The sequence below is a fragment of the Mobula birostris genome, chromosome 5 (assembly GCF_030028105.1).
Source record: "Mobula birostris isolate sMobBir1 chromosome 5, sMobBir1.hap1, whole genome shotgun sequence".
Lineage (NCBI taxonomy): Eukaryota > Metazoa > Chordata > Chondrichthyes > Myliobatiformes > Myliobatidae > Mobula > Mobula birostris.
The window spans coordinates 75942661-75966799 of NC_092374.1; positions in this window are offsets into that span (position 1 = coordinate 75942661).

Consider the following 24139-nt stretch of genomic DNA (forward strand, 5'->3'; position numbering starts at 1 on the left):
ACTAGCAAACAAGTGAAGGTATAATGGATATGCTAAAAGTGCTTACCAAAAATACCCACAACTGGAAAAGTATTGGCAGCGATAATATTCATAATTTTTGGTATAAAAATCAATTTGCCATTATCTGTCCCTATTAATGCATACCAATAATTTTCTGAGAAATCCTGAAAAAGTATCTGACGTTTTGACAGAAGGTAAAACATATCTCTTACCTAAAGGAGAAATCATGTGACCCACCAAAATATCATCCTATTACTTGTTTACAAACGATCTATCATCATGCATCTCACAGCAAATCACCACTCATTTAGACAGCCACAATATCCTTACGGAAGAGCATAAATATTGCTGGCACAGTTTCTGTGAAGGAAAATCTTGCCTGATAAATCTGTTTGAGTTCCTCAAGGAAGTAACAAGCAGGGTGGACAAAGGAAAGGCAGTGGATGTCATTTACTTGGATTTTCAGAAGCATTTGATAAGGTGCCACACATGAAGCTGTTTAACAAGATAATATCCTATGGCGTTATAGGAAAGACACTGGCATGGATAGAGGAATGGGTGACAGGCAAGAAGCAGTAAGTGGGAATAAAGGGAGCCTTCTCTGGTTGGCTGCCGTGACTAGTGGCGTTCCTCAGGGGTCAGTATCGGGACCGCTGCTTTTCACATTGTTTCTCAATGATTTGGATAATGGATTTGATGGCATTGCGGCAAAGTTTGCAGATGATACAAAGATAGGTGGAGGGGTACATAGTGCTGAGGAAGCAGGACTTAGACAAATTGGAAAAATGGGCAAAAACAAGTGGCAGATGGAATACAGGGTTGGGAAATGTTTGATAATGCATTTCGGTACATTGAACAACAGTGTGGACTATTATCTAAATGGGGAGAAGATTCAAACATCAGAGGCACAGAGGGACTTGGGAATCCTTGTGCAAGATTCCCAGAAGGTTAATTTACAGGTTGAGTTTGTGGTAAAGAAGGCAAATGTAATGTTGGCATTTATTTCAAGGGGAATAGAATATAAAAGCAAGGAGATAATGCTGAGCCTTTATAAGACACTAGTCAGGCCACACTTGGTGTATTGTCAACAGTTTTGGGCCCCATATCTCAGAAAGGACGTGTTATCATTGGAGAGAGGAACCAGAGGTGGTTCATGAGGATGATTCCAGGAATTAAGGGGTTAACATAGAAGGAGCGTTTTTCAGCTTTGGGCCTATACTCACTGGAACTTAGAAGAATGTGGGGGGATCTCATTGAAAGGACTAAATAGGGTGGATGTGGAGAGGATGTTTCCTCTGGTGGGGATGTCCAGAACTAGAGGGCACAGCCTCAGAATTGAGGGGCAACCTTTTAGAACAGAGGAATTCTTTTTTAGCCAGTAAGCAGTGAATTTGTGGAAAACTCTACCAAAGACTGTGGTGGAGGCTAAGTCTGGGGGGTATATTTAAGGCAGAAATTGATCGTTTCTTGATTGGTCAGAGCATCAAAGGATATGGCGAGAAGGCAGGTGGAGGGGGTTGAGTGGGAACTGGGATCAGCCTTGGTGGAATGGCAGAGCAGACTCGATGGACTGAATGGCCTAATTCTGCTCTTATGTCTTATGGTCTTATGATAAGGGTATGAAAGGATGTAAAGAACAATTAATAATAGATCATGTAATTCTAAATCAAAACCTGTGGAAAAGTAGAAACCTTTCATGTTTTCATATTGACTACCAAAAAGCTTTTGATTCTGTCCTGCACTCATGGATGTGGAATTTCACTCAGTTCATTGGCATACTATAATCATTCTATCTACTAATGATCAAAAAAGAACAGCCATTGTTCTCAAAATAAACCAAGCCATTTTCCAGGGTGATTTTCTTTCTTTCTTTTTCAATCTTTTTATTAATTTCAAAATATAGAAACAAAACATAGCAATAATACAGATAATATGAGATGTATTGTTACATTTAAAAAAAGAGTAATTGCAAAACCAAATAGTGGAAATTACCAAAACTCCCATACATGTAGAACTGATCACGGATAATATAAAGCAAAAAAAAGGAAAAAGACAAAAAAAAAGAAAAAAAAAAACATCCCAAAAGAAAAAAAAACTAAACTAAACTAAAAGACTTGGGCAAAACTAACAACTTAAAAATGGAAAAGAAGAAAACCCCAGCGTCGACGCCTCCACTCCCCTCCAACAACAGTACAGAGAAATAAAACCAGTTTGGAAATGATCAAATTACATCAAATGAAAATGCTGAATAAATGGCCTCCAAATTTTTTCAAACTTAATAGAAGGGTCATAAATTGCACTTCTAATTTTCTCCAAATTCAGACACACCATAGTTTGTGAAAACCAATGAAATACTGTAGGAGGGTTGATCTCTTTCCAATTCAACAAGATGGACCTTCTAGCTATTGAAGTAAGAAATGCAATCATCCTTCGTGATGAAGAGGTTAAATTATTTGAGTCTATCATTGGGTGATTTTCTAAACCCACTATGGTTTTGTCTAGCTTTAAACCCACTCTCTAATCTACTGAATCAGATGAAAATAGGGCATCAGATCAGAGACAACCAAATGAGTTATACCTTGACCCACCTTTTCGCACATTCTATACATGGATGATTTGAAATTGTACTCCCTTTCATCATTAAAGCTAAAGTAATTAATTCAAATAGTACAACATTTTTCAAAAGATATAAACATGAACTTCGGGCTAAATAAGTGCAGGACAGTAAACATAAAGAAAGGTGCAACAGAGCTAGTAGATTATAAACCAGAACAGCAGGGTAGATAAATATGAAACATAGATGTGTCTGAGATAATAACAAGCAAAATAGATTATAGTGTGAAAAAGGACAAACTTTTGACAGACTTAATTTTAAGTCTTAAGAAAATCTGGCAAACAGAGCTCAATAATAAAAATATAACAAAAGCAATAAACAGTTTCACTATACCCATATTAACATATTCATTGGCATGGTATCTTGGTTCAAAACCAGTCATGAAACTTTACAAAGAAAAATAAGAAATGAAATGACAAATTTTAGAAAACACTACGTACACTTGAATGCACTTAGATTAACAGTATCAGGGACAGAAGGAGGAAGCGGAATAACAGACATAAATACTTTGCTCAGCAATCATATAAAACTTTCATGGATATATTTTCATCAACTAAAACAGAATTTAGCACTCCATGCAAGCATATGAAATCTTGAGAAGAAGTATACACCACCAAACTTAAATAAAAGCACACCCAGAGAAATGAAAAAAATTATCACTGCAGAAGAAAAAGTTACTCAATGGAAGAGCACGACCTTCCACGGAAGGCACCCCCTCAATCTGGGTAGACTAAATGTCGACAAGAGAACGTTGGGCTCAGAGTTGGAGACCGCTTCCCAGAAACACAAACGGTTCCTTGTAGCGATGAAAGACCAGGTAGTTAACACAAAAACTGATCAAAAATATACAATAAAGACCAAGAAATTTAAGGTGACAATTGCAGGAAATACCAAGAGAAACCAGAAATAATCCAACACTTTGCAGGATCCTGTCACAGTTTAACTCAGTCTGTTTCCTTACTCAGGCCCAATCAGTTGTCAACACATCATTCACCAAAATCTTGCTTTAAAATATAAACTCATAAAAGACAACATACCTTACTGTAAATGCAAGCCTGATTCTGATTTAGAGTCAGGGTCCTGGAAATTATATTACAACTGGCCCATTATTACAGCTAGGACCATCCATAATGACTGTCTGGATATAATATTACAGGATAACCAAGCAAGAAGAACCCACTTAAAAGGTAAATCCATTCCAAAAACACAGTAATATCTTTAGTAATATCTTTAATCTCTAGTAATATCTTTAAATGCCATCATCACAAAGTCACTACACAACAGCATTAAATAATTAGGCCTGAACTGTAATATTCAGGTAAATTTACAGAAAACCACAATATTAAATACCACTATAACAGTCTGAAAGTTCTTAGCATTTGAGAACTGAGCATACTTGGCTATGCCCGTGCCTCAGGTATTACTTAATAAAAATAAATAAATAAGCAATAAATATCAACAGCATGAGATGAAAAGTCTTTGCAAGTGAGTCCATAGGTTGTGGAAACAGATTAGTGATGGAATCATTTATCCCCCATTTGGTTCAAGGGTTGTACCATGGAGAGCATTCTGACAGGCTGCATCACTGTCTGGTATGGAGGGGCTACTGCACAGGACCGAAAGAAGCTGCAGAAGGTTGTAAATCTAGTCAGCTCCATCTTGGATACTGGTCTACAAAGTACCCAGGAGATCTTTAGGGAGCGGAGTCTCAGAAAGGTAGCGTCCATTATTAAGGACCCCCAGGGCATGCCCTTTTCTCACTGTTACCATCAGGTAGGAGATACAGAAGCCTGAAGGCACACACTCAGTGATTCAGGAACAGCTTCTTCCCCTCTGTCATCTGATTCCTAAATGGCCATTGAACCTTTGGACATTACCTCACTTTTTTTTAATATACAGTATTTCTGTTTTTGCATGTTTTTTTAAAATCTATTCAATATATGTAATTGATTTACTTGTTTATTATTATTATTTTTATTTTATTTATTTATTCTTTCTCTCTGTTAGATTATGTATTGCATTGAACTATTGCTGCTATGTTAAGAAATTTCACATCACTTGTTGGTGATAATAAGCCTGATTCTGATTCTGATTCTGATGGTTGAAGGGTAATAATTATTCCTTAACCTGGTAGTGTGAGTCCTGAGTCTCTTGTACCTTCTTCCTGATGGCAGCAACGAGAAGAGAGCATGGCTTGGGTGGTAGGAATCACTGATGATGGATGCTGCTTTACTGCAAAAGCGCTCCATGTAGATGTGCTCAATGGTGGGGAGGGCTTTGCCTGTGATGCACTGGGCTGTATCCACTACTTCATGTAGGATTTTCCATTCAAGGGAATTTGAGTTTCTGTACTAGACCATGAAGCAACCAGTCAATATACTCTCCACCATATGCCTATAGAAGTTTATTAAAGTTTCAGATGTCATGCTGAATCTACACAAACACCTAAGGAAGTAGAGGCGCTCCCGTGCTTTCTTCATAATGGCACTTATGTGCAGGTTCTAGGACAGATCCTCTGAAATGATAACAAGGAATTTAAAGTTGCTGACCCTCTCCGCCTCTAGCACACCAGCACATGGGTCTCTGATTTCCTCCTCCTGAGGACAGTACGTCCCGCTGCTGCCCGTAAGGAGTTTGTATGTTCGTCCCATGACTGTTCAGGTTTCCTCCGGGTGTTCTGGTTTCCTCCTACAGTCTAAAGACGTACTGGTTGGTTAGTTAATTTATCATTGTAATTGTCCTGTGAATAGGCGAGGATTAAATCAGTGGATTGCTGTGTAGCATGGCTGGATCGATCAATCAATCAATCAATAAATAAATAATCAGCTCCTGGATTCAAATGTTTGTATATTTAATATTTCAGTAATATTTGAGTAATATTGTGAATATATTGTTTGATTGAGCATTCTTTGTTGTTTTCTTAATTCATTACAGGCTACATGTAAAAGTACATGAATGGCATACATCTATCTGTGCCTTATCATGCCCTTCACTCTCCACAAAGCATAGCAGAAATACCTTCCTGGCCATTCATTATCCACCCAGTCCACTGGAGCTTACTTTGCAAGCTAGGACAGGCATCTCCCTATTTCTCCTGGGTTTAACCTGCTGGCTACCCTTAGTTTATCTTTTTCATACCCTTTTAATTATTACCATGAAATTTCAGCTAATTGGGACAGCTGTTCAATTGAGACGAAATGTACTGGTCCCGATGTGTCCCAATGAATTCTAACCTACTGCATTCTGACACAGTACAACAATTCTTCTTCAGAAGATTAGTCATTTTGGTTCATATTTGGGTAGATATACTTTTAACTCATGGAAGATATTTTGATATTTTTGCAAATATAATACAAATATATTCAAATATTTTACAATTTTAAAACAAAAGATACTAAGATACAAACTTTGAGGCAGTATTTGAAATAGAGTACATGATTGACTAGATTCCAGCATTCTGTTCCTTCTCTGTATTAAGAATTTAACACAGCAAGCTTCTCTCTTTCAAGGTGGATTAGCTGCACATGGAAGGGTAGTTCTATCTACTTAATGGAGGCTTAATTACTTGAAAAGCACCGGTTACCTGGCTTTGTCCAATAGACACTCCTTATTTCTTTGATTTTCTTGCAGCTTTGAATTTGAAAGTACTATATGTTAACATATTATTGCATGTTCAAAAGCTTGAGATATGATCTGTTAACAAACTTTACTATTGTGATTCTGTTCAATTGAACACATATATAAGACCTTAAGATAAACAGTGCCAATAAAAAGTACTCATCCCCACTTGGAAGTTTCCATGCTTTATTGTCTTACAACATTGAATCACAGAGGATTTAATTTGGCTTTTTTGACACTGTTCAACAGTAAAAGACTCTTTCATGTCAAACAGATCTCTACAAAGTGATTTAAATTAATTACAAATATAAAACACAAAATAATTGATTGCATTAGTATTCACCACCACTCTTCAATTTGACACACCAAATCATCACTGGTGCAGCCAATTGGTTTTCTAAGTCACAGAATTAGTTAAATAGGGATCACTGTGTGCTGTCAAGGTGTTTCAACTGATTGTAGTAAAAATACACCTGTATCTGAAAGGTCCAACTGCTGGTGAATCAGTATTCTGGCAAAAGCTACACCATGAAGAACAACAGAACGCTCCGATAACTCTGCAAAAAGGTAATTGAAAACAAGTCAGGAGATGGATACAAGAACATTTCCAAACCATTGAATATCCCTTGGAGTACAGTTAAATCAATCATCAAGAAATGGAAGGAATCTGCCTAGAGCAGGCTGCCCTCAAAAACTGAGAGACTGTTCAAGAAAGGGACTAGTGAGGGAGGCCACCAAGAGACCTATGACAATTCTGGAGGAGTTACAAGCCTCAGTGGTTGAAATGGGAGGGACTGCACATACAACTGCATCTGCAAAGCAAAGAGCATTATGAAGGACCCCACACACCTCATACAAACTCTTCCCCTGCCTGCCTTCTGGCAAAAGGCACCGAAGCATTCGGGCTCTCACGATCAGACTATGTAACAGTCTCTTCCTCCAGGCCATCAGACTCCTCAATACCCAGAGCCTGGACTGACACTAACCTACTGCCCTCTACTGTGCCTATTGTCTTGTTAATTAATTATTGTAATGCCTGCACTGTTTTGTGCACTTTATGCAGTCCTGGGTAGGTCTGTGGTCTAGTGATACTCACAACACGCTGGAGAAACTCAGCAGGTCGGGCATCATCTGTGGAAAAGACTGTGCTCCAAACCTATTCTGGTACTGCTCCCCAACTTTTCTTTCGGTACATTGACGACTACATTGGTGCTGCTTCCTGCACCCACGCTGAGCTCGTCAATTTCATCCACTTTACTTCAAACTTCCACCCAGCCCTCAAATTCACTTGGTCTATCTTGGACGCTTCTCTCCCCTTTCTTGATCTCTCGGTCTCCATCTCTGGAGACAGACTGTCCACTGACATCTTCTATAAGCCCACTGACTCTCATAACTACCTCAACTTTACCTCTTCCCGCCCCGCCACATGCAAAAATGCCATTCCCTATTCCCAGTTCCTCCGTCTCCGCTGCAGCTGCTTCGAGGATGAGGTTTTCCGTTCCAGGTCATCTCAAAAGTCCTCTTTCTTTAAGGATTGTGGTTTCCCTTCTACCGTCATCAGTGATGCCCTCACCTGCATCTCCTCCATTTCCCACACTTCGGCCCTCACCCCATCCTCCCACCACCACAACAGGAGCAGAATTCCCCTTGTCCTCACCTACCACCCCACTAGCCTCCGGATCCAACACGTGTTTCCTCTTCCCGGGAGGGCGGAGAAGATGGCGGCACGACAACAGCGCGCGCGGCCACTTCGGTGGTGATGTCTGTTATTTGTCAAGTAGGGGACCGTGCACAATTCTAATTTGATGGAGACAGGCATGAGAGCACAGCGGAACATCTGGAAAACTTCTGAAATGCCCGTTTCGCTGCCACTGCTACTGTATGGTAACTGGAATCTCCAGAGCTGAAGGCCCCGAAATCCTCGGCTTTGCGTGTTTCAGCGGCCGGGGAGAGGTCGAAGGCACTCGGCAGAGAATGGCACTCGGGAGGCAGTATCGGAGAGGCTGGTCGGAAGCTCGGAGTTTTATTTCGACCTGCTGAGTTCCTCCAGCGTGTTGTGAGTGTTGCTTTGACCCCAGCATCTGCAGATTATTTTGTGTCTGTAGTCTAGTGTAGTTTTTGTGTTGTTTTATGTAGTACAGTGTAGTTTTTGTATTGTTTCATGTAGCACCATTGTCCTGAAAAATGTCTCATTTTTACTGTGTACTGTACCAGCAGTTATGGTCGAAATGACAATAAAAAGTGACTTGACTCGACTTGACTTGAACAGTTACCCAGGTGCTTCACCAGTTGTAGCTTTGTGGGAGAATGGCAAAGAGAAAGTCACTGTTGAAAGATACTCACATGAAATCTTGATTAGAGTTTGGCAGAAGGCATGTGGGAGATTGTGAAGTCAGCTGGAAGAAGGTTCTATGGTCTGATGAAACCAAAATCAAGCTTTTTGGCCATCAGACTAAATGCTAAGTTTAGTGTAAGCTGAATCCCACATATCATCAAAAATACACCATCCTTACCATGAAGCATGGTGGTGGCTGCATCATGCTGTGGGCATGCTTCACTGCAGCAGGCCCTGGAAGACTTGTGAAGGTAAAGAATAAAATGAATGCAGTAAAATACGGGAAAATCCTGGAGAAAAACCTGATGCAGTCTGCAAAAGAACTGCAACTTGGGAGAAGGTTTGTTTTCCAGCAAGAGAATGACCCCAGGCATAAAGAGTGGCCAAGTCAGAGTCAAGGCCTCAATCCAATTGAGAATTTGTGGCTGAACTTGAAAAGGGTTGTTCACTCATGTTTCCCATGTAATCTGACAGAACTTGAGAAGTTTTATAAAGAAGAACAGGGAGAAATTGCAGAGTCCAGATCTGCAAGGACCTATCCACACAGACTAAGACTGTAATTACTGCCAAAGGTGCATCTACTGAATACCGACTTGAAGGGTCTGAATACTTACACAATCAATTATTTTGTGTTTTATATTTGTAATTAATTTAGATCACGTTGTAGAGATATGTTCACACAAAAGAGTCTTTTTCTGTTGATTAGAGTCAAAAAAGCCAAATTAAATCCACTGCCATTCAATGCGGTAAACCAATAAAAGAGGAAAGCTTTCAAGGAGGGTGAATGCTTTGTAAGGGCACTGTAGGAACAGAATTAGGCTAACTTGCCCATCAAGTCTGGTCCACCATTCTATCATGGCTGATTGATTATCCCTCTCAACTCCATTCTCCTACTTTCTCCCCAATATCTTTGATGCACTGACTAATCAAGAACCTATTAAACTCTGCTTTAAATATACCCAATGACCTGGCCTCCAAAGTTGTCTGTGGCAATGAATTCCACAGATTCACCACCCTCTGGCTGAAGAAAATCCTCCTCATCTCCATTCTAAGACAGCATCCCTTGATTCTGAGTCTGTGCCCTTTGGCCCTAGGCTCTCTTAACATAGGAAATCTCTTCTCCACAGCTACTCTAACCAGGCCTTTCAATATTTGATAGGTTTCAATGAGATCCCTCCTCATTTTTCTAAAATCTAGCATGTACAGAATCAAAATTATCAAATGCTCCTCATGTGTTAAACCTTTCATCCCAGAATCATTCTCGTAAACTTCCTCTGGACTGTCTCCATTACTAGCACCCTCTGCTTTTCTCAGATAATGGGTCCAAAATGCACACAATACTCCAAGTAACACACATCAAAGTTGCTGGTGAACGCAGCAGGCCAGGCAGCATCTCTAGGAAGAGGTACAGTCGACGTTTCAGGCCGTGACCCTTCGTCAGGACTAACTGAAGGAAGAGTTAGTAAGAGATTTGAAAGTTGGAGGGGGAGGGGGAGATCCAAAATGATAGGAGAAGACAGGACGGGGAGGGATGGAGCCAAGAGCTGGACAGGTGATTGGCAAAAGGGATACGAGAGGATCATGGGACAGGAGGTCCGGGAAGAAAGACGGGGGGGGGGGGAACCCAGAGGATGGGCAAGGGGTATATTCAGAGGGACAGAGGGAGAAAAAGGAGAGTGAGAGAAAGAATGTGTGTATAAAAATAAGTAACAGATGGGGTACGAGGTGGAGGTGGGGCATTAGCGGAAGTTAGAGAAGTCGATGTTCATGCCATCAGGTTGGAGGCCACCCAGACGGAATGTAAGGTGTTGTTCCTCCAATCTGAGTGTGGCTTCATCTTTACAGTAGAGGAGGCCGTGGATAGACATGTCAGAATGGGAATGGGATGTGGAATTAAAATGTGTGGCCACTGGGAGATCCTGCTTTCTCTGGCGGACAGAGCGTAGGTGTTCAGCAAAGCGGTCTCCCAGTCTGCGTCGGGTCTCGCCAATATATAAAAGGCCACATCGGGAGCACCGGACACAGTATATCACCCCAGTCGACTCACAGGTGAAGTGTTGCCTCACCTGGAAGGACTGTCTGGGGCCCTGAATGGTGGTAAGGGAGGAAGTGTAAGGGCATGTGTAGCACTTGTTCCACTTACAAGGATAAGTGCCAGGAGGGAGATCAGTGGGGAGGGATGGGGGGGACGAATGGACAAGGGAGTCGCGCAGGGAGCAATCCCTGCGGAAAGCTGAGAGAGGGGGTGAGGGAAAGATGTGCTTAGTGGTGGGATCCCATTGGAGGTGGCGGAAGTTACGGAGAATAATATGTTGGACCCAGAGGCTGGTGGGGTGGTAGGTGAGGACCAGGGGAACCCTATTCCTAGTGGGGTGGCGGGAGGATGGAGTGAGAGCAGATGTGCGTGAAATGGGGGAGATGCGTTTAAGAGCAGAGTTGATAGTGGGGGAAGGGAAGCCCGTTTCTTTAAAAAAGGACATCTCCCTCGTCCTAGAATGAAAAGCCTTATCCTGAGAGCAGATGCAGCGGAGACGGAGGAATTGCGAGAAGGGGATGGCGATTTTGCAAGAGACAGGGTGAGAAGAGGAATAGTCCAGTTAGCTGTGAGAGTCAATAGGCTTATAGTAGACATCAGTGGATAAGCTGTCTCCAGAGACAGAGACAGAAAGATCTAGAAAGGGGAGGGAGGTGTCAGAAATGGACCAGGTAAACTTGAGGGCAGGGTGAAAGTTGGAGGCAAAGTTAATAAAGTCAACGAGCTCTGCATGCGTGCAGGAAGCAGCGCCAATGCAGTCGTCGATGTAGCGAAGGAAAAGTGGGGGGCAGATACCAGAACAGGCACTGAACATAGATTGTTCCACAAAAGCCAACAAAAAGGCAGGCATAGCTAGGACCCATACGGGTGCCCATAGCTACACCTTTAGTTTGGATGAAGTGGGAGGAGCCAAAGGAGAAATTATTAAGAGTAAGGACTAATTCCACTAGATGGAGCAGAGTGGTGGCAGAGGGGAACTGATTAGGTCTGGAATCCAAAAAGAAGCGTAGAGCTTTGAGACCTTCCTGATGGGGGATGGAAGTATATCGGGACTGGACACCCACACTTAGGTTGGAGGAACAACACCTTATATTCTGTCTGGGTAGCCTCCAACCTGATGGCATGAACATCGACTTCTCTAACTTCCGCTAATGCCCCACCTCCCCCTCGTACCCCATCTGTTATTTATTTTTATACACACATTCTTTCTCTCTTTCTCCCTCTGTCCCTCTGAATATACCCCTTGCCCATCCTCTGGGTTCCCCCCCCCGCCTTGTCTTTCTTCCCGGACCTCCTGTCCCATGATCCTCTCGTATCTCTTTTGCCAATCACCTGTCCAGCTCTTGGCTCCATCCCTCCCCCTCCTGTCTTCTCCTATCATTTTGGATCTCCCCCTCCCCGTCCAACTTTCAAATCTCTTACTAATTCTTCCTTCAATTAGTCCTGACGAAGGGTCTCGGCCTGAAACGTCGACTGCACCTCTTCCTAGAGATGCTGCCTGGCCTGCTGCGTTCACCAGCAACTTTGATGTGTGTTGCTTGAATTTCCAGCATCTGAAGAATTCCTGTTGTTTACAATACTCCAAGTGTGGTGTGGCCAATGCCTTTTAAAGCCTTAACATCATATTCTTGCTTTTGTACTCTAATCCTCCTGAAATGAAGGCTAACATCGCATTTACCTCCCTTGCCACTGATTCAACCTTTTAGGGAATCCTGCACGAGGACTCCCAAGTCCATTTGCACATCTGATTTTTGAATTTTTTCCACATTTAGAAAATGGTCAATGCCTTTATTCCTTCTACAAAGTGCATGACCATACACTTCCCAACACTATATTCCATCGGCCACTTATTTGCCCATTCTCCTAATCTGTCTAAGTCTTTCTATAGACTCCCTGTATTGTCTGCAAACTTGGCCACAAAGCCATTACTTTCGTCATCCAAATCATTGACATACTAAATGAAAAAAAGTGGTCGCCACACTAACCACTGTGGAAAACCACTCGTCACTGGCAGCCAACCAAAAAATGCCCCCTTGCCAATCAACTAATATTTGATCCATGCACGTATCTTCCCTGTATTAACATGGACTCTTATCTTGTTTAGCAGCCTCATGTGTTGTACCTTGTCAAGGGTCTTCTGAAAATCCATGTAAACAACATCCACTGACTCTCCTTTGTCTGTCCTGTTATTTCCTCAAAGAATTCCAACAGATTTGTCAGGCAAGATGCCCCTTAAGGAAACCATGTTGACTTTGTGGCCTATTTTATCATGTGCTTCCAATTACCCTGAAACCTCATCCTTAATAATGGACTCCAACATCTTCCTAACCACTGAAGTCAGGTTAACTGGCCTATAATTTCTTTTCTTTTACCTCCCTTCCTTCTTAAAGTGTGGTGTGATATTTACACTTCTCCAGTTCTCCAGAACTGTTCCAAATCTAATGATTTTTAAAAGATTACTAAAGCCTCAACAATCTCTTCAGCTACCTCTTTCAGAACACTGGAGTGTAGTCCATCTGGTCGAGGTGATTTTTCTCCAGGTACCTTCTCCTTAGTAATAGCCACTACACTCACTTCTGGCCCCCCCCCCCGACACTCTCAAATTTCTGGCATATTGCTGGTGTCTACCACAGAGAAGACTGGCACAAAATGCAGAGGATTTTGGTTAATTGGGCCACCAGTTAATAGGGGCAACCTGACTTGGAACAACTCTTAAAGAACAAAAACGAATTGAGAAAGTCGCTGGGATTCCCTTCATTATTTGGGGCACTATGGGACAGGAGACTGCTGCTGAGCGTTTCTAACTAGCATCAGTAGCATTTGGTTGTGTGGCCATTAGATACTGCACCGTGCCGGGAACAAATAGTTTTTACACAGTGGCAGATGCATGTGTTTCTTTCCAAAAAGTGGTAATTTTCATTACTGTTTTTCAGAAGAAAGCAGTAAGACAATTCAGAAGTGTGTTGCTCTCCACAGTTTCAAGCATGGAGAGACCAGAAATGGCCAGGAGTGAAAATAAAACAATTTCATGTCTTCAACAAATAAGCAACTACAAAGCATTTGAAGGTATCAACTATCACCTTGAATATTACAATGAAAATAAAGATGTAAGGATGCGATCGTTGAAAGCATTCTATGAAGGCAGTCCATTATCAGCACTGATTTTATAGAACATAGAACATAGAAAAATACAGCACAGGAACAGGGCACTTGACCCACAATTTTGTGCTGAAACAGCTACAAAACAAATCAGAAACACCCAAACACTGAGCCCTCCTACCTAAACTATGTCCATATCCCTCCATCCTCCTTATCTACATGGGACTATCCAAGTACTTCTTAAAAGCCTCTAATGTATTTGCCTCTACCACCATACCAGGCTGCGCATTCCAGGCATCCACCACTCTCTGAGTGGAAAACTTAACCCTCTCATCCCCCTTTGAACCTACCCTCCCCCATCTTCCATTGAATTTTAAAGCTCTCTCATGTGTTTTTAAATCTCTCAATAGTCGGACTGGGGTACATTTCAAAATCGCTTTCATTCTATATTCTTGCTCAAGCTCTCAGGTCGTCTTCTGTGGTCTCTTAAATTTGAACGATCTCCCTCCAAAGAAAATTTGTCAGCTTTTTTTTTGACCTCCATTCCCTAAATTGTGGAATTCAATAACTAAAATTATAAGGGGTGCAGACTCAGTTGATGCATTTTAAATGCCAGCTCAAAGCCTATTTATTTAACCTTGTATTTACTTAACATTATTTTGTCTTTTATTTTTAGGTTGCACTTAATCCCACTATATAACACTTTGTACTACATCATCTGTAAGAAAAGTGTTCTATAAATATGTTATTATTGTTTTTATTAATATATTTCACTTTTTGCTCTTCATGCCCTCCGATTCTTGAGATGCTTCCTGCTTTTGATTGCTCCCAAGTATTTACTTATCCTGAAGTGGGAGGGTGAGGAGCCAGAGGTCATGGTACATATAGGTACCAATGACATAGGTAGGAAAAGGGATGAGGTCCTGAAAGGAGAATATAGGGAGCTAGGAAGGGAGTTGAGAAAAAGGACCGCAAAGGTAGTAATCTCGGGATTACTGCCTGTGCCACGCGACAGTGAGAGTAGAAATGCGATGAGGTGGAGGATAAATGCGTGGCTGAGGGATTGGAGCAGGGGGCAGGGATTCAAGTTTTTGGATCATTGGGACCTCTTTTGGCGCAGGCGTGACCTGTACAAAAAGGACAGGTTACACTTGAATCCTAGGGGGACCAATATCCTGGCAGGGAGATTAGCGAGGGCTACTGAGGTGACTTTAAACTAGAATGGTTGGGGGGTGGGAATCAAATTAAAGAGGCTAGGCGTGAGGAGGTTAGTTCACAACAGGGGGATGGGAACCAGTGCAGAGAGACGGGGGTGTAAAGTGAGGGTAGAAGCAAAAAGTACTAAGGAGAAGAGTAAAAGTGGCAGGCCGACAAATCCAGGGCAAGCATTAAAAAGGGCCACTTTTCAACATAATTGTATAAGGGCTAAGAGAGTTGTAAAAGAGCACCTGAAGGCTTTGTGTGTCAATGCAAGGAGCATTCGTAATAAGGTGGATGAATTGAAAGTGCAGATTGTTATTAATGATTATGATATAGTTGGGATCACAGAGACATGGCTCCAGGGTGACCAAGGATGGGAGCTCAATGTTCAGGGATATTCAATATTCAGGAGGGATAGACATGAAGGGAGGGGAGGTGGGGTGGCGTTGCTGGTTAAAGAAGAGACTAACGCAATAGAAAGGAAGGACATAAGCCGGGAAGATGTGGAATCGATATGGGTAGAGCTGCATAACGTTAAGGGGCAGAAAACGCTGGTGGGAGTTGTGTACAGGCCACCTAACAGTAGTAGTGAGGTCGGAGATGGTATTAAACAGGAAATTAGAAATGTGTGCAATAAAGGAACAGCAGTTATAATGGGTGACTTCAATCTACATGTAGATTGGGTGAACCAAATTGGTAAAGGTGCTGAGGAAGAGGATTTCTTGGAATGTATGGGGGATGGTTTTTTGAACCAACATGTCGAGGAACCAACTAGAAAGCAGGCTATTCTGGACTGGGTTTTGAGCAATGAGGAAGGGTTAATTAGCAATCTTGTCGTGAGAGGCCCTTTGGGTAAGAGTGACCATAATATGGTGGAATTCTTCATTAAGATAGAGAGTGACATAGTTAATTCAGAAACAAAGGTTCTGAACTTAAAGAGGGGTAACTTTGAAGGTATGAGACGTGAATTAGCTAAGATAGACTGGCAAATGACACTTAAAGGATTGACGGTGGATATGCAATGGCAAGCATTTAAAGGTTGCATGGATGAACTACAACAATTGTTCATCCCAGTTTGGCAAAAGAATAAATCAAGGAAGGTAGTGCACCCATGGCTGACAAGAGAAATTAGGGATAGTATCAATTCCAAAGAAGCAGCATACAAATTAGTCAGAGAAAGTGGCTCACCTGAGGACTGGGAGAAATTCAGAGTTCAGCAGAGGAGGACAAAGGGCTTAATTAGGAAGGGGAAAAAAGATTATGAGAGAAAACTGGCAGGGAACATAAAAACTGACTGTAAAAGCTTTTACAGGTATGTAAAAAGGAAAAGACTGGTAAAGACAAATGTAGGTCCCCTGCAGGCAGAAACAGGTGAATTGATTATGGGGAGCAAGGACATGGCAGACCAATTGAATAATTACTTTGGTTCTGTCTTCACTAAGGAGGACATAAATACTCTTCCAGAAATAGTAGGGGACAGAGGGTCCAGTGAGATGGAGGAACTGAGCGAAATACTTGTTAGCAGGGGAGTGGTGTTAGGTAAATTGAAGGGATTGAAGGCAGATAAATCCCCAGGGCCAGATGGTCTGCATCCTAGAGTGCTTAAGGAAGTAGCCCAAGAAATAGTGGATGCATTAGTGATAATTTTTCAAAACTCGTTAGATTCTGGACTAGTTCCTGAGGATTGGAGGGTGGCTAATGTAACCCCACTTTTTAAAAAAGGAGGGAGAGAGAAACCGGGGAATTATAGACCGGTTAGCCTAACGTCGGTGGTGGGGAAACTGCTGGAGTCAGTTATCAAAGATGTGATAACAGCACATTTGGAAAGCGGTGAAATCATCGGACAAAGTCAGCATGGATTTGTGAAGGGAAAATCATGTCTGACGAATCTCATTGAATTTTTTGAGGATGTAACTAGTAGAGTGGATAGGGGAGAACCAGTGGATGTGGTATATTTGGATTTTCAAAAGGCTTTTGACAAGGTCCCACACAGGAGATTAGTGTGCAAACTTAAAGCACATAGTATTGGGGGTAAGGTATTGATGTGGATGGAGAATTGGTTAGCAGACAGGAAGCAAAGAGTGGGAATAAACGGGACCTTTTCAGAATGGCAGGCGGTGACTGGTGGGATACCGCAAGGCTCAGTGCTGGGACCCCAGTTGTTTACAATATATATTAATGACTTGGATGAGGGAATTAAATGCAGCATCTCCAAGTTTGCGGATGACACGAAGCTGGGTGGCAGTGTTAGCTGTGAGGAGGATGCTAAGAGGATGCAGAGTGACTTGGATAGGCTGGGTGAGTGGGCAAATTCATGGCAGATGCAATTTAATGTGGATAAATGTGAAGTTATCCACATTGGTAGCAAAAATAGGAAAACAGATTATTATCTGAATGGTGGCCGATTAGGAAAAGGGGAGGTGCAACGAGACCTGGGTGTCATTATACACCAGTCATTGAAAGTGGGCATGCAGATACAGCAGGCAGTGAAAAAAGCGAATGGTATGCTGGCATTTATAGCGAGAGGATTTGAGTACAGGAGCAGGGAGGTACTACTGCAGTTGTACAAGGCCTTGGTGAGACCACACCTGGAGTATTGTGTGCAGTTTTGGTCCCCTAATCTGAGGAAAGACATCCTTGCCATAGAGGGAGTACAAAGAAGGTTCACCAGATTGATTCCTGGGATGGCAGGACTTTCATGTGAAGAAAGACTGGATGAACTGGGCTTGTACTCGTTGGAATTTAGAAGATTGAGGGGGGATCTGATTGAAACGTATAAAATCCTAAAAGGATTGGACAGGCTAGATGCAGGAAGATTGTTCCCGATGTTGGGGAAGTCCAGAACAAGGGGTCACAGTTTGAGGATAAAGGGGAAGCCTTTTAGGACCGAGATTAGGAAAAACTTCTTCACACAGAGAGTGGTGAATCTGTGGAATTCTCTGCCACAGGAAACAGTTGAGGCCAGTTCATTGGCTATATTTAAGAGGGAGTTAGATATGGCCCTTGTGGCTACGGGGAGCAGGGGGTATGGAGGGAAGGCTGGGGCGGGGTTCTGAGTTGGATGATCAGCCATGATCATAATAAATGGCGGTGCAGGCTCGAAGGGCCGAATGGCCTACTCCTGCACCTATTTTCTATGTTTCTATGTTAACAATTCTTTAGAAAATTATTCAGCCTCACAGAGACAATATATCCTGTGCAGACTAACAACAGATAAGAATAAACTTATTATACATTTAAAATTGATCAAAATGTTCATGATAAAAGACAGCTTCTGCTATTTAATGCTTGACAGAGGTGAAAGTTAGCTGATGACAAAGTAATAAGGTAGGAAATAAATATTCATATTAATCTACAGCCTTCTGAATGGAATTTGAATTGTACAGGAGGTTCAAATTATGATCTCTGAGAAAATTAACGTACAGTGGCATGCAAAAGTTTTGGCACCCCTAGTCAAAATTTCTGTTACTGTGAATAGCTAAGTGAGTATAAGATGACATGATTTCCAAAAGGCATAAAGTTAAAGATGACACATTTCTTTAATATTTTAAGCAAGATTACTTTTCCAGTTTCAAAATAACAAAAAAGGAAAAGGCTCTGAAGCAAAAGTTTGGGCACCCTGCATGGTCAGTACTTAGTAACACCCCCTTTGGCAAGTATCACAGCCTGTAAACGCTCTCTGTCGCCAGCTAAGAGCCTTTCAATTCTTGTTTGGGGGATTTTTGCCCAATCTTCCTTGCAAAAGGCTTCTAGTTCTGTGAGATTCTTGGGCTGTCTTGCATGCACTGCTCTTTTGAGGTCTATCAGCAGATTTTCGATGATATTTAGGTCGGGGAACTGTGAGGGCCATGGCAAAACCTTCAGCTTGCACCTCTTGAGGTAGTCCGTTGTGGATTTTACGGTATGTTTAGGATCATTATCCTGTTGTAGAAGCCATCCTCATTTCTTCTTCAGCTTTTTTACCAACGGTGTGGTGTTTGCTTCCAGAATTTGCTGGTATTTAATTGAATTCATTCTTCCCTCTACCAGTGAAATGTTCCCCGTGCCACTGGCTGCAACACAAGCCCAAAGCATGATCGATCCACCCCCGTGCTTAACAGTTGGAGAGGTGTTCTTTTCATGAAACCCTGCAACCTTTTTTCTCCAAATATACTTTTGCTCATTGTGGCCAAAAAGCTCTATTTTAACTTCATCAGTCCACAGGACTTGTTTCCAAAATGCATCAGGCTTCTTTAGATACTCCTTTGCAAACTTCTGATGCTGAATTTTGTGGTGAGGATGCAGGAAAGGTTTTCTTCTGATGACTCTTTCATGAGGTCATATTTGTGCAGGTGTTGTTGCACAGTAGAACAGTGCACCATCACTCCAGAATGTGCTAAATCTTCCTGAAGGTCTTTTACAGTCAAATGGGGTTTTGATTTGCCTTTCTAGCAATCCTACAAGCAGTTCTCTTGGAAAGTTTTCTTGGTCTTCCAGACCTCAACTTGATCCCCAACGTTCCTGTTAACTGCTATTTTTTAATTACATTACGAACTGAGGAAACGGCTACCTGAAAACACTTTGCTATCTTCTTATAGCCTTCTCCTGCTTTCTGGGTATCATTTATTTTGATTTTCAGAGTGCTAGGCAGCTGCTTAGAGGAGCCCATGGCTGCTGATTGTTGGGACAAGGTTTGAGGAGTCAGGGTATTTATAAAGCTTTGACATTTGCATCACCTGGCCTTTCCTAACGATGACTGTGAAGAAGCCATAGCCCTAACAAGCTAATTAAGGTCTGAGACCTTGGTAAAAGTTATCTGAGAGCTCAAATCTCTTGGGGTTCCCTAACTTTTGCATGGTGCTCCTTTCCTTTTTTTCACTTTAAAATTGTACAAGACAAAAATAATACACTAATCTTGCTTAAAATGTTGAAAAGCATGTTTCATCTTTAACTTTATGGCTTTTGGAGATCAGTTCATCTTCTACTCACTTAACTATTCACAGTAACAGAAATTTTGACCGGGGTGCCCAAACTTTTGCATGCCACTGTAAGAGGAAATATCTAATTGGAACATGACCTGAACCTTGACTGAATAGAAAAAATAATGACTCCAATTATATGGGATTTCTTTAATTTGGATGCCTGAATTGATATGACTGGGAGGTGTTGAAGTATTTACTTGCACAGGAGCTGCCTGGTCTCAATTATACTTTACTATTGTGCAGAGTAATTCAAGCAGTGCACCTGAACACTGAATATTTTAATAAACTATTGTCACTCTGCTATTAACACCTCTCTGAATTTAGTACAGTTGACATCAGATGAACCATTAGCGCACACAGGCAATATAAGAGTTATTTAAAAGTCCTTGTTGCCCACAGCTGTTGAAGGAGTTGTCAAACCTCAACCAGATTCCTTTTGCTTTTCTCATTGATCATGTTACCTATAGAAGTGGTTTGGCTCCCTGGGACATTAACGTCTCATTGTAACAATTGCTGATACCTGTTTCTATGGAGTGAGTACTGCACACAAGACATTCAACAGTCATATCAGGTGAATATCCTCTCCTGCCACACCCATTGCACACAGTTTCCCCATTATTCTCCATTGATCCAACGCTGATACTTTGAGATGACTCAGGCTATGCCTCAATCAATGTCAAGGAATATTTATAGAACTCCTCAGATTCATTTTCTGATCTGATATTTTGTAATTTGCTTTGTTGTTATTAGAAAAATTTCTACTGCTTTGAGGTACATAAATGTTAGAACCATTAACATTTCCCAACACCCCCCCCCCCACTGCCCCCAGTTTGTATTCAGGATTAAATAAGCACTCAAAATCAGATCTTTGGAATAGATTAGGCAGAAACATCGTCCTTCTGATATACCTCAATGAAGCATACAGAATTCTGAAGGGGTTTGATAGATCAATTGCTATTTTCCTCATCTGAGCACCCTAAACCACAGAACATTGTCTCTAGAAAGGAAGACTATCATTTAATGCTGCGGTTAAAAGGAATTTTTTTTGTATGGAGGATCGTGAATCTTCTGTATCTAATAAAGTGGCCACTGAATGCGTGTTCATGGTCTTCTTCTGCTGTAGCCCATCCACTTCATGGTTCAATGAGTTGTGCATTCAAAGATGCTCTTCTGCGCACCACTGTTGTAAAGTGTAGTTATTTGAGCTACTGTCACCTTCCTGTCAGTTTGAACCAGTTTGGCTATTCTCCTCTGATTTCTCTCATTAACAAGACATTTTCATCCACAGAACTGCCGCTCGCTGGATGTCTTTTTGCTTTTAAACTCTAGAGACTGTTGTACATGAAAACTCTACAAGATCAGCAGTTTCTGAGATAATCAAGCCATCCTGCCTGGCATCAATAATCATTTCACGATCAAGTCATATTTCTTCCCCATTCTGATGTTTGGTCGGAACAACAACTGAACCTCTTGACCATGTCTGCGTGCTTTTATGTATTGAGTTGCTGCTTCATGATTGGCTGAGTAGATATTAGCATTAATGAGCAGGTATTCAGGTGTACCTAATAAAGTGACCACTGTGTGTATGCAAAACTATGTTCATTTAAACTTTTAAAACTCAGAAAATCATAGGATAGATGGATGAAGAGAGAAGGTGAACTACAATCGTATTGACAATATAAGCATGCACAGGCCACCATCTACTCAGTCCCAAAGACAAAAAAGAATCTGGAACAAAAGGCAGAATGCCAGTACATTAGCAGGTAAAGCAACACCTTTGGAGGCAAAAACTATATGTTGACTTTCTGGGTTGCAATGCTGCGTCAAGACTGAAAGGAGAAAGGAAAGATTACCAATGAGTCTGCAGCAAGGTGAGAGAGGTGGGATTAGCCCTGCTAGATGTTAGGTGGAACAGAATGGGGAGAGTTTAATGGGCAGATGGAACCAAGTAACAAAAGGGGAAAATTGGTGGTAAGTGAACAAAGGGAGAAGAAAACTGTGTAGACAGGTAAGGATGTGTGTGTCTGCAGTACACCAGAGGTGTATTTCACCTGAAGTTGGAACAGACATTGAGTACATCTTTACCTGCCCCAACTCTCCACATTCCTTTGTTCATTTGTCCCTCCCAACTGATCTCCTCTCTTGGCACTTATCCTTGCAGGTGGCAGAAGTTCTGCACCTACCCACTCACCTCCTTTCAGGGCCTCAAACAGTCCTTCCAGATGAGGCAACACTTCACCTGTGCAACTGTTGGGATCATCTTACAGCTCCCGATATGGCCTCCTCTACATTGGTGAGGCCCGGCTTAGATTGGGGGTCGCTTTGTCGAGCAACTTAGTTCCATCTGCAGAAAGCAGAATTTCCTGGTGGTCAGCCATTTCAATTCCTCTTCCCATTCCCATATGTCGGTCCATGGCCTGATCTTCTGCCACAATGAAGCCACTCCTATTTAAGAGGAGCAGTACCTCATATTCCATCTAGTTAACCTCCAACCTGATGGCATGAACATCAACTACTTCAACTTCCAGTAAATTTTCCCCTTCCTGTTCCGACTTCTTTCTTTTCCCACTCTGGACTTTTACCTCTTCTCCTCACCTGCCTATCGCCTCCTCCAGAGCCCCTCCTCCTTCCCTTCCTCCCATGATCAACTCTCCTCTGCAATCAGATTCCTTCCTCTTTTTCTTTGCCTTTTCCACTTATCACCTCCCAGCTTCTTACTTCATTCCCCCACCCCACCCACCTGGGTTCACCTATCACTTTCTAGCTTGTCCTCTTTCCCAACCCCCCTCCTTCTTATTCTGACTTCTTCCCTCTTCCTTTCTAGTCCTGATGAAGGGTCTCATCCTGAAACTTCAGCAGTTCATTCATTTCCATAGATGCTGCCTGACTGCTGAGTTCCTCCATCATTTTTTGTGTGTTGCTCTGGATTTCCAGCAACTGCAGGAGCTCTTCTGTTTAAAACTCAGTGTTCATAGCTCTGGATTGTAAGATACTCAACCTATGAGAATATGAGAAACTTTTCCAATGTATGTTTATCAGTGGCATTGGAAGAGGCTGAGGATAGTGAGGCTGGTGTGGGAGTGGGACGGAGAGCTAAAATTACATGCATCTGGAAACCTGAATAGCCATAGTGAACAGTCCTGCTCAGTCCATTAAACATACTGTCAGCTTGCTTGTTAGTTTTCATTCAGCTCCTTGCAGAAGTTTTGCCAGAACCTATTGGGAAAAAACAGCTTAATTGTTGTACTGCGCTGGACTATACTAATGGAAAAGTTGCAAGTTATATTGCATACTTCACACTTCAGCCTACACATTTCAAAATGAAACAGAATGATAGCATATTGTATTAATAATGGTACACCTGATTTACTTTGCATTTTCTCAAAAGTATTTCTCCAAAGTTCTAATTGTTTTTTTTAATATTGAAGAGACTGGTGAAGCCTTTGGAGGATGTTGTAGAAAGGTAACAGGCAGATAACTTCATTTACCTCTTCAAAGATGCATACTATTACCATACTCAATTTAATGAATTTCTCTGTTTTTTTAAGCATTCTTGGTTGGCACGTGGTGTCAGGATTAACCGGGTCCTGACTCGATCCTTGTATGTTTTACGAAGCCGAGTGGCTAGCTCAACACTCAACCTGGCATGGATGGAAAGCGTGCTCGAGGGTGGCCCGACCTGGATTCGAACTTGGGAACCTTCGCTCCGGAGTCCGGCGCTGATCTCACTGCGCCACCAGCTGGCCAATTTCTCTGTGAGTAACGGTGTATCCTTTTCTAAAATATTTAACTTGCACCTAATTTAAAAGGAGTGCATATAAGCAATGAAGAGTTACTATTTTAATTTGCCACATAATCTTTCATCTCTGGAAGCTCACCTATAATTAGGCTTAATTCATGTGGACAGAGCACAGGTGGTTGATTTCAGGATAGGGGAGGATGAGGAGATCCAGATTCAAGATTCAAGATTAATTTGTTATCAAAGGATGTATAGATTATATAACCTTGAGATTTGCTTGCTGACAGGCAGCCAAAAAGCAAGAAACCTGAAAGAACCCAAATTAAAGAAAGAAAAGAATAAAAATAAAAATAAAAGACCAACTTTCAATGGGGAAGAGAATGATAAAAAAATACCAATCATGCAAACAATTGAAGCGAGCAACAGCATTCTGAACCAAAAATGAGTCCTCAGATCCGAATTGCGGAGCAGTCGGGAGTAGGCCCAAAGCCTCGCTTCTCAGCTCATCATATTAGTAAGCATGGAGCACAGCAGCCGG